This window comes from Zootoca vivipara, chromosome 10 (genome assembly GCF_963506605.1).
Source record: "Zootoca vivipara chromosome 10, rZooViv1.1, whole genome shotgun sequence".
NCBI classification, from domain to species: domain Eukaryota; kingdom Metazoa; phylum Chordata; class Lepidosauria; order Squamata; family Lacertidae; genus Zootoca; species Zootoca vivipara.
In genome coordinates this window covers 23,927,584-23,938,710 of record NC_083285.1, presented here as the reverse complement: position 1 = coordinate 23,938,710, position 11,127 = coordinate 23,927,584, and positions in this window count along the sequence as shown.

Sequence of the window (11,127 nt, the reverse complement as noted above, 5' to 3'; positions counted from 1 at the left end):
AGTACAGCCCCACCCAGTCCATCACTTTGTCCTGAATTGTGTTGGAAGATACATCCCGGTGGCAACTGAGGGTATCAAACTTTATGGGTTTTTGCTGCCCATAATGCAGGGCCGTCTCAAGCAGGTCGGGCGCCCTGGCGCTGAGGCGCGGAGATCGCTCTGGCGCCCCCACCCTCGCAGCGCCCCCCCCCGCCAGCCCTGCGCCACCGGGACTATACCTAGAGCCGGGCCTGCCATAATGTTTAAACTATAAAATCAATTCACCAGTTGTATGCAAGTATCTGCTCACACACTGTTGGCCTTCCAACCACTGTTACAATATCTCTGAACATTATCCTTCAATTTTAGGCTGTGCTCCTATATTCACTTACCTGAGAGCAGGTCTCATTGAACTTATCTCGGAGTGGACATGCATTTGGTTGCACTGCTCATTGAACGCATAGCTTTATTCTTTTCTGCAATTTAATCTCATTGTGTTCTGAACTTGACTTTTTCCATCTTCACACATTTCTGAAATCTGTTATTTTGGATGCTTTATTCTCTCGGTGCACAAGGTATCGGCAGAGAGAACTCCCGTTACCAGCTGCTAATGGGAATTTTGTGCTTAAGTCTCCTGGGCGTTAGAAGTGAGAACATTCTCTTCCTCCTTGAAAGCAGCTCTCTTTGAGCATTCGCAGAAAGCATGAAACAAATCGATGCCCGGCCTGGCTAGAGACTTATTTGACTAGCTGAAGTGTCCAATTTTGGTCCCAAACTCTCAGATACAGAATGTCCGTTAACAGTAAAGATTAGAATGCTAATAAACTGCAACATGATGGCCTTCCAGAGCTCAATATACAGAAACCCAAATTGGGGGGGGGGGGAGAGGGGAGTGGTTATTTATGTAAAAAGCAAATATGAGGCCAAACAAGCCTTTAAAGACAATGAGGGCAGCAGGGCCGTCTTAAGCCCATCCAGTGCCCTGGCGCTAAGGTCCCTCCAGCGCCCCCCCTCCAGAGCCTCTCCAAGGGCCCGGGAGTGCCAAGCGGACCGCGGCAGCAGCGGGAGGCCACCTCCGAGGACTCCGCGCTGCGCCTCCTTCTCGTTTCCCCAGCACTGGGTTCCGCTCAGTCAAGCTTCGCCACCAGCGCGCACACCGCGGGACGAGCAAGAGCTGCTTGGGCGCTGTGGGTGCGCTGGTGGCGAAGTTCGACTGAGCAGATCCCAGCACTGGGGAAACGGGAAGGAGGCGCAGCGCGGAGACCTCGGAGAAGGAGAGAGACGTGGCGCAGCCTCTCAGCTCGTGGAGCGCAGTCCTGGTCAGATCGCTGGAACCCTGCACTCACTTGGCGCCCTTCCAGCGCCCGGCGCTGTGGTTCTCCGCGCCACTAGCCTCTATGGCTAGGATGGGCCTGGAGGGCAGAATATTAGGTGTGCAAATACAAATAGCTGGAGAAAAAGTAATCTTTGTGGGAGTGTATGCTCCCAATGAAAGAAAAGTTGAGTTTTATAAAAAAATTAAATGAAATGACTGGCTACCGTATATAGATTATAAGATAGTGATGCTAGGAGACCTTAATGGGGTGACATCCCTTGAAATGGATAGGTCACTAAGGAAAACCAAAACGATGCAGGGGAAACTGCCAAAGGCGTTTGAAACACTGGTAGAGAGTACATGATATAGTTGACAGTGTCCAATTTTGGTCCCAAACTCTCAGATACAGAATGTCCGCTAACAGTAAATATTAGAATGCTAATAAACTGCTAAAAAACTGCAGCATGATGGCCTTCTAGAGCTCAATATACAGAAACCCAAAAAGGGAAAAGTTGAATATTTAGAGAAATAAGCCATGGGAGTGGGGCTTCTCTGCTTCTCAATCTCAGGAAGGAACAACTGGTTGTGAACTCTTCACTCTTCACATGCCATAGAACAGGCATCCCCAACCTGCGGCCCTCCAGATGTTTTGGCCTACAACTCCCATGATCCCTAGCTAACAGGACCAGTGGTCAGGGATGATGGGAATTGTAGTCCAAAACATCTGGAGGGCCGAAGATTGGGGTTGCCTGCCATAGAATGAGGTGACTGAACGCTGAGGAAGTACAGCTGGCTGCATCACCTCAGAAGTTGGCTCTGGAATTGAGTCATGTTTTTGAAAGCTCACCTGGGGAGCATGTAGAAAAACAAACTCAGAAGGGAGAAACTTCTCTTTGATGGGCTCGTTTGCTGGTAGTTACCACCCCACCTGCATCCTGAAAAGGTAAAAATTGGGGCCACTTTGCAGCTTGAAGGGCTTCAGTTGCTTTTAGGTGGGTGAAAACCACCATTTAAATTTCCCACAGTGCTCCTGGCAACAGTACGACAGGGTCGCCATAGGAAATCAAAATGGCAGCGGTCCCTCTCTTGCTGTTTTAAAGCAGGGCCCAGGGCAGATGCCTGAAAGTGTTGTGTATTGATACAAACGGTTGCCACATAGAGAACAATCCAGAACAGAAAGTGTCTTCAGCCTGAAGTGTTTGTCTGGTTCAAATCTGGGTTACAGTAAATGCAATGAGCCAAAGGCCTCGCAGTTCTCCATCAACAGTTGGCATCTGGAAAGTCGACTGAGCCGGGACACAGGTCACCTGACCGCAGTCGTCCCCGCAATGGTAAAATGGATTTCTAGTCCCAGGTTCAAATCCACACTCAATCTATGACACTCACTGGGTTATGTACTATGGGTCAGTCGCTGCCTCTCAACCTAGCCTATTGCACAGGGTTGCTGTGAGGATAAAATATGTTTGTGTTTGTGGGTGTGGGTGTGTAACCATTTACACCATGCTGAGCCCCTTGGGTTAAAGATGGGATATAAATGTAGTAATAAAAAGTGCATTCATATCAATTATTATCTTCCTTATTTTTATACCACCCTATGACCCGGAAATCTCAGGGCGGTTCACAACATAAAAACCACAAAATAAAAACACAAAATACATAATAAAAATGAAAGCAAGTACAACCTAACTATTTTCCCCACAACACATTTTAAAAGACATTTATTTTGCATAAAAGTGGTATATGTTTATATCTGAAATGTTATGGACACACACACACACACACACTTCACTTTTCTCAAGGTAAATAGTTTCCCATTCTGGTTTTTCTGCTTGCCTTTGGCTGCTAAATGAAAGAGTTGCTCCCTCTACAGGGCACTTCTGAGAGTAATAATCAACTTATTTTAGGGATGAAGTGGGTATGCGATTTCTATTCCACTGGAATAGAAATAGGAAATAAATAAATAAATTCATTAATAAATAAATTATTTATTAATAAATAAATAAATTTCTATTCCACTGGAATAGAAATAGGAAATAAATAAAAGTGAATAGCTACAACACTTATTTATATTTTATTGACTTATTTCAAAAAAAATTATACACCACTTGATAAAAGTTCAATAAAGATGACTATTTACCACTGCCTGTGATGTACTGCCAAATGAGGATAATTTTCTTACCCCTTTCTTCTGATCATATGCAAAAAGGTGGTAAAGGGTTTTTCCCTCTATTTGGCAGGATGCTTCAGATGACTGGCTAACTACTGTATTTGGCTTACCAATTTCAACTATGTAGTGAGAGATGGGGAAAATGGAGGTCCTGAGTCATCTTAATCTTTCAATCTTTAGAATATAGGATGGGTTGGAAGCCACTCTCCAAACCAGACTGAACTCTGGATTCAGCGTACTGTACATTAAAGCCTGTACAAAGTATATTGAAGTAATCAATTCTGTCCCGTTTCGTCCAAACTGGGTAGAAAATATCTTCTCTAATGTGTAAATAAACTATCACATTCAGTACACATTTAAAGGCGTACTGACCTAATTCACAATTTCTGAAACAACACAGCTGAAATTCACCCATCCTTCGAAATTCACATTTCCCTAAATTTTGCAGTTCTCAAGCTGTGTAATGCATACAGAAATGTGTATCTTAGGGTAAATTGTGCATAGAAACACACATATTAGGCAAAATTGCATATAAACATGGGTATAATAGGAAAAAATGCATTAACATGCTTATGAATTTTCATGAGAATTTTCAGGAAAATCACAAAACGATGTGGAAATGTGGAGAACTGTTTTTAAGATTTGGGGTGGGGGGACTGAACAACTGACAGACTTGCCCATCCTACCGATTTCAATGGGAAGGAACTCAACAAGGATCAATGGGACTAGGCCTCAGTTATCTACAAATATTTATCTTTGGCTGAATCATGCCTCTAATCACCTTAAACCCCAATTTTTCATTCTTCATTTTTTACTGTTCACATGGGGGAACCAAATGTATTGGCCTTAGGCAGCTGTATGTAAACAAGCACCTATAAAGACTTGGCAGAGTAAAAACCAACTCCTGACAGAGCCTTTGGTCAGTTTCACAGGCATTGTATTCTAGCAGTAATAAAAAACAAAAAGAAAAAACTGGCATAACAGATTAGGTTCAGCAGACTTTCTGTTTACACTTTAAAGGACAGGAGAGAGCTATAGCTCTTTATTAACTTGGGGAGATTCCACATCTGTCTCTTGCTTCTTCTTCTTCTTCTTTTAAGACAAAGATTTAATGTTTGCTCTGCCACTCCCCAAGTTTGGATTTAGAGCTTTGACCTTGGATCCCTCTTCATATGCTTTTGGTGCTGTGCTTATTAGCTTAAGGGTACATGCTGTATTTGTGTGCTTCAAAGGGTACAGTTGGACTGAAAGGCTGGAGACTTTAGGTGCAACTCGGAGCAAATATTAGAGCAACCGTCCCCCACCAAATCTGGTCTAGGGCAGAGGTGGGGAATGTGTACCTCTTTAAGATATATCCCGACTGCAGCTCCCTGAGCATTGGTCATGCTGACTGGGTCTAATGAGAGTTGGAGTCTTAACAACTGGAAGACCATCTTTGGTCTCAGGGGGGAAAAGACTAGAGATACATTGTGGATATTTTCCTCCCACATATGCCAACATTTGTGATCTCTTATGTCTATCTTCAGATCAAGCTCAAGGAACTCGACACTGTTCTCTTTTCTTGAGTGAATGCTTCTCTCCCTTTACTCTCCTTTAATTTGTAAGATCCATTTCATTATTTTTTTTCAGGCAGACATCAAGATTTTCATTTTTTTAAAGGATGCCAGCATGTAATATCAAAATGCAGTTTCCAATACATATGATACAAGTAAAAGCAACCATAAAAATAAGCAAAAGCAATTGTTTAAAATACAACAGACTAACAGCAGATAAAGCCTTAACAGCTCAGGTTGTTGTTTTTTAAAAAAGTAAAATAATTTCAACAGCAGCCTTCCCTTTCCTTTACTTTGCTTAAATTACGGTTTCAGCGGGAGCCAGGATTGCGACCACAATGAAGGGGTCATGCTACAAACCTGACACACACACAAAATCACCCTCCAACCTATTCACAATCAACAGGTCTGGATGGAGACTTTATATTCCACACACACATATCCTGAAGCAGAAAAATCACAACTGGTATATTGCTGCTAAATCACTCATATCTGGAGGCACCCTGGACTTTATATATGAAACATGTAGTCTACCATTGAGTTCTGAACCCAGTCCAAATAGATCCTAAAGCAATCATGTACAAGGCAAAGCGGCAAAGTATCAGACTCTTCAGACTCAGCAAACACTGTCAAGTCAAAAGTCTGCATCTTTGAATTAGCCTTCATTTGGGATTCAAAACTCGAGACGCTTTTGCAGTTCCATCCCTTCCTCAATTTGTGCACCATTGTCAATAATAAAATAATTCACCAGACTGGCCTTAATTTTTTCATTAAAAAGAAAACACATACCCAGTGGATACACATAAAGCCCAATTAAAATAAAACTAAATCTGCAAAACAAGAAGGCCTAAGTGTTCTTACACGTATTTCAGATACACGTTACGGCTTGGTTTGTCTCATGAATACTTCGGCACTAATATCCCCAGAGTCTGTTTAAATGAACTGGCTGTACCTAATATGAAAGGGGCATGAGTTTCAATCTAGCTCAATTCCAGGCAAACTATGTGAAATCAAACAAAGGAAAGCTGGGAGAATTGCTTGCCTCAAGTTACACTAAAAGACTTATCCTGAAATAATAGCTTATGGCAGGAATAATAGGCTTTATTAATATATTCAATTACTCATGGCAGCACCTATACATTGAATTGTATGAATGGTTCACCATTCACACATAATCTTAGAGGGGGGAAAATCTTCTGCTTGAGGCTAAGATGGAAATTAATTTGTTTTTTGAAGCTTGCCCTGTTTACAGCTTTAGCAATTGTTTCTGCAGTTGAAAGGGTTGCACTTAGTACTGCCAACAGATTTGAAGTCTATTCCAGGTATTGAAAACCAGGAATACAACTGATTTGCAATACAGTATTTGGAGAAGGGCCAAATGTGAGGGAGAGTGATGTTTTGACCTGGAGTTAGTCTGGGAGTTGTGGATCAGCTCAGCTCATATTGGAATCCACAAGAATCACCTTCCTTTTGCATCTCTAGTCCAGGGTATCTGAAAGAGGGCTCTCCTCTTGAGTTCTACCTGTCTCTGGGGTCAGATTTCTAAGTCAATGGGACACAGCCTTCTCCAGAATGACACTCAGATACTTGAATTCCCTTCCTTAGGAGGTGTGTTTGGCTCTTTTTGTCTCTTCTTTCCAGGAGTTGGTAAATATTCTTTTGTGCACTTTTTCTATTAAGCAACTGTTTTTATTCCCTGATTCTAATGTTTTGTTCCTTTTATTTTGCAACTGGGAGATCTGAATCATTTCTTTCTTGGCTTTATTGGTTGTATATGACTAGGTTGTTTACTTCCTTGCAAACACACCCCTTCAGGCTGGAAAGTGGTATATAAACATATACAACAACAATTAAGACTTATAGAATACCATGTTGTCATGGTGCCTAGGAAATGCTGAAATCTTCTTCCATGGCCATCAGCAGACCAAGTTGCCACTACAATCCATTATTTGGGGGGGGGAGTGAACAAAATGGACCCTGGAAACTCATGGGGCTGTTGCATTTGTGATGGGCTTCTGAAGACAATGCATGAAATAAATCTTTCACCAGACACAATGCTAATAGAGTCATCAGTCTGGCACATCAGTAATGCTGAAAAGAAAGTCTGCTAATCCCCTCTGCAGTCTCCCGCTTTATGCCCTTAGGCTGCGAAGAGACTTGCCAAGTAAAGGGAAATAACTGGCTGCAAATATCTTCTCTCAGCTGTTATCTACTCCATTAAGGATCTAGGAGAGACCAACCTCTGCTGAGGACAATGCTGTACAAAATATCTGCGATTATCCTGCTGACTTTGCTATGAGATTTATAGTCATCCTCATCCCTCTCTCTGTTCAGGTTGAGGGATTGCCCAGGGCTTTCAGATCATGCCATTTACATCTGGAGGAGAGCAGCTCACCATAGAATTAATTCTCTTCAGTTGCAATCCTTAACTCACTTACCTGGGAGTTAGCCCCATGGAACTCATTCAGACTTATTAAAATAATAATAATAATAATTTATACCCCACCCATCTGGCTGGGTTGCCCCAGCCACTCTGGGTAGCTTCCAACACATAAAATAATAAAACATCAAACAACCTGATCCTATATAAAAAGTCTGGGCAGACATGGTAAGGATCATACTGTTAGTATGGTGCGAGCATCAGTATGCATGCATTATATACCAAGAAATGAATTTCTGCCTACAAACTGAAAAATATATATGTTTGTATTTAAAGGTAAAGGGACCCCTGACCCTTAAGTCCAGTCGCGGACGACTCTGGGGTTGCGGCACTCATCTTGCTTTACTGGCCGAGGGAGCTGGCGCAAAGCTTCCGGATCATGTGGCCAGCATGACTAAGCCACTTCTGGCAAACCAGAACAGCACACAGAAACAGTGTTTACCTTCCCGCCGGAGCGGTACCTATTTATCTACTTGCACTTTGATGTGCTTTCGAACTGCTAGGTTGGTAGGAGCAGGGACTGAACAACAGGAGCTCACCCCGTTGCAGGGATTCGAACCGCCGACCTTCTGATTGGCAAGCCTTAAGCTCTGGTTTAGACCACAGCGCCCCCTGCATCCCTGTACTTAGTTTACAACTGGTTAAATGAACTGACAAATAACATGATTGGAAAGGAGAGTGCTGAAAATTCTAGGGCAAAAAATAAAAATTGCAGCTCTTCCAGGAAACGATTGTGCCTTTTTCTCCCCGTAAAGGACTTCTGTGTAAAAAAGAAAAAAGTGCAACATTTGTATATGGCGGTCATTGCATGTAGCATATGCCTAGGGAAGTGTTTTGTCATGTGTACAGTTTGGTAAACTGCTACGAATGGCATCTTACACTATGGGCTTTGCAATACTCAGTTTTAGATACACACATGCATGATAGCCACATGCAGCACATAGGTTCCATGCTTTTGCCAGTATGGAAATAATCCCAAGTTCGTAAGAAAAGTGTGATGTGCAAAGTGAAATAAGATAGCCTCCAAAGCAGTTGCTGCTCCACCCCAATTTCTTTACAGTCACTGCAAATACAGTTAAAAGCAAGTAATAACCACAATGGATTGTATCTTAGTCTATTCACTGCCACAGATGTGGTGAATGCGGGGACAACACCTTTGTGGCAAGTGGGTACCACTCCTGGGACTATGCACATGAGTTAACCAAGGCCCACATCCCAAACTGAATTGGACTTTGGTTAGATCGGGTAGAGACAGTCAGGCAAATTTTAAAACCCTGAGTAAGCATGTGGCTGTGAGGGTGTGTGTGTCTCATTTTGCCCCTGTTCCAACCACATTTAATTAGGATTTAAAATCCTAATAAAACATTAGGGCTGGCTCCCAAATCAATTCAGGGCCTGTTAAGGTGCCAGCAAGTAGGCACACTGAAGAGCAGCAGACGGGGTCGGACAAGCCAAGGTCAATAGACTGGTCAGAGTCAGTTGAAGTCAGGCAGTTACATAGGAGTCAAGAGTAGGGAAGGTCAGTTCAAGCCAGAAGTCTTACTTGGAGTCAAGAGTAGCCAAAGTCAGTCAAGCCAGAAGTCCAAAAGCCGAGGTCAGGGAAGCCAGAAGTCCAAAAGCCGAGGTCAAGGAAGCCAGATCAAGATCACAGGAACCAAAGACAAGATGAACTAGGCACTTCAGTACGACGTTGCAGACGCTGAGGAGTGGCCAGCCCACCTCTCTCTTAAGTAGCAGGTTCCCCCCCTCTTTTTATGAGCTGCAGCTGTTTCCAATTGCAGCCGGCGTTTTTCAGCTCTGCGTTCCCTTGCAGAGAAGGGAGGGGGGAAGGGGCCATCTGATAACCTGCCTGACTGGGGCCTGGTTCTGGATCGACTTGTTGCTGCAGTTCTGATCTTCCCTCCTCCCTGTCAGATTGCTCTTCTTCCGAGGAGTGCCTCCACCAGTCTTCCCCAGGTGTGAATTCCTCAGATTCCTCTGTGGGGGCTTGCCTCTGTGGGGGCTCGTCAGGGGGGGGGGGCTAGCCACCACTCTTCCTCGTCATCTGTCTCAACCCTGACAGGGCCTCGGTCTAGGTCAAGCCGGGCCTGGAATGCCCCATATCACATTTGTGCCAATCCAAAGTTCTGGTCCCAGATCAGTATTTGTGTGTGCACAGCCATAACTACTACACTGTACAACTGTAGCATCACATGTGTTCTGAACCCCTGGGCCTACCTGGCAACAAGTCAGTAGGCCAAGTTCAAAGTCTGAAGGTCAAGAAACGAGGCACAGGGTCAATGCAAGTAGCCAAGTCTGAAGCCCAGCAGTCAGGATACAGTCCAGAGTCAAACCCAAAGCAGTTCCATGGAGGTCCAGGAAAATCCAAGTCAAGAGCTCTCAACATGGGCAGTTGAGAAGACACTGCACCTCACCTCTGCTCCCCTTTTATACTATTCCTGCTGATTGCTGCATTTGGGCTTGATGAGGCAGGTGACTCTCACCTGGTCAAAGCCTACTCCAGCTGAGGAATCACCCAGCTCCTCCCAGAGCTAGCGAGACCCACCTGGCCAGCTGTGGGCCTTTGCCTGCCTTGGCCTCCTAGAGCATTTCACCTGCTGCTCCCTATGCCTCATATTTGTGGAGACTTGGGCCCCTCTGGCTCTGGTGATAGGTCCTGCTGCTCTGGTTCCTGTGCCCTGACCCTCATCCCCTCATCATCCTCCATCACCCCATGAGTACTTCCTACACCATCCTCCCCTTTCCCACCCCCAGCTTGTCCTGGTGCTTCCCAGTCCTGGCTACACCCCTTGCCGGGATCCTCTTCCTCCTCCCCGTTGTCCTGCCAGTTCATGACAACATGAATGATGAGATGCGCATACGCACACTTGGCATTGCTACTTGGGAGGTCCTGCGCATCTCCGGTAATTGCTTGCATGCCTGCTTGTTTATATGATTTCTAGCCCACCCATCACCAAGGGGATTCCAGGGTTTTGTGTCACCAAAGCCGCTAAAGGTGGCATCTTTTAATGTCTGCTATGCCTGATGCCTGTTCAGTTTTGAATCACAGAGTTATTATGAAGATATGCTTAGATAGAGCTATATTCTAGCATAGCCTGTGCCATAGCTGTCAACCCTCCCTTTTTTTGCGGGAAACTCCCTTATTCCAAGCCGCAGCTGTCAGCCTTCCCTTTTTTTTTGCTGGAAATTCCCTTATTCCAGCGCTGTTTCCCGCTGCTAACCTGGATTGTTAGATATACCGTAGACTGTCCCCGGGACAGGTGATGCTGCTGCTGATCCCTTATTTTCAAATCTGAAAGTTGACAGCTATGGCTTGTGCACTTGGGACAGGGCGGGAAAGATAAATGTATCAAACATGTTCTAGTCAAGTGAAGCCGTGTGTTTAGGTCATGGCAGGAGAGCATAGCACAGTTTCTTAATTTTCCGCATTAAGTGTTTGTTTCTACACCTTGCTCAGCGTCTATTCATAATGGGGATGGTCTAGAAGACTCATTCGCATAAAACAATTACAATGATAGGAGTCCTTAAATATATTTACAAAATGTTCAGACAGACTGAGTAATACTTTCACTAGGCTCAGCTAAAATGAATTCTATGACTGCAAATAAAACGTGATAAGTGTGTTTTAAGTGCAATATACAATGTGACACTAGATAGCGATGGTGAGCCTTAT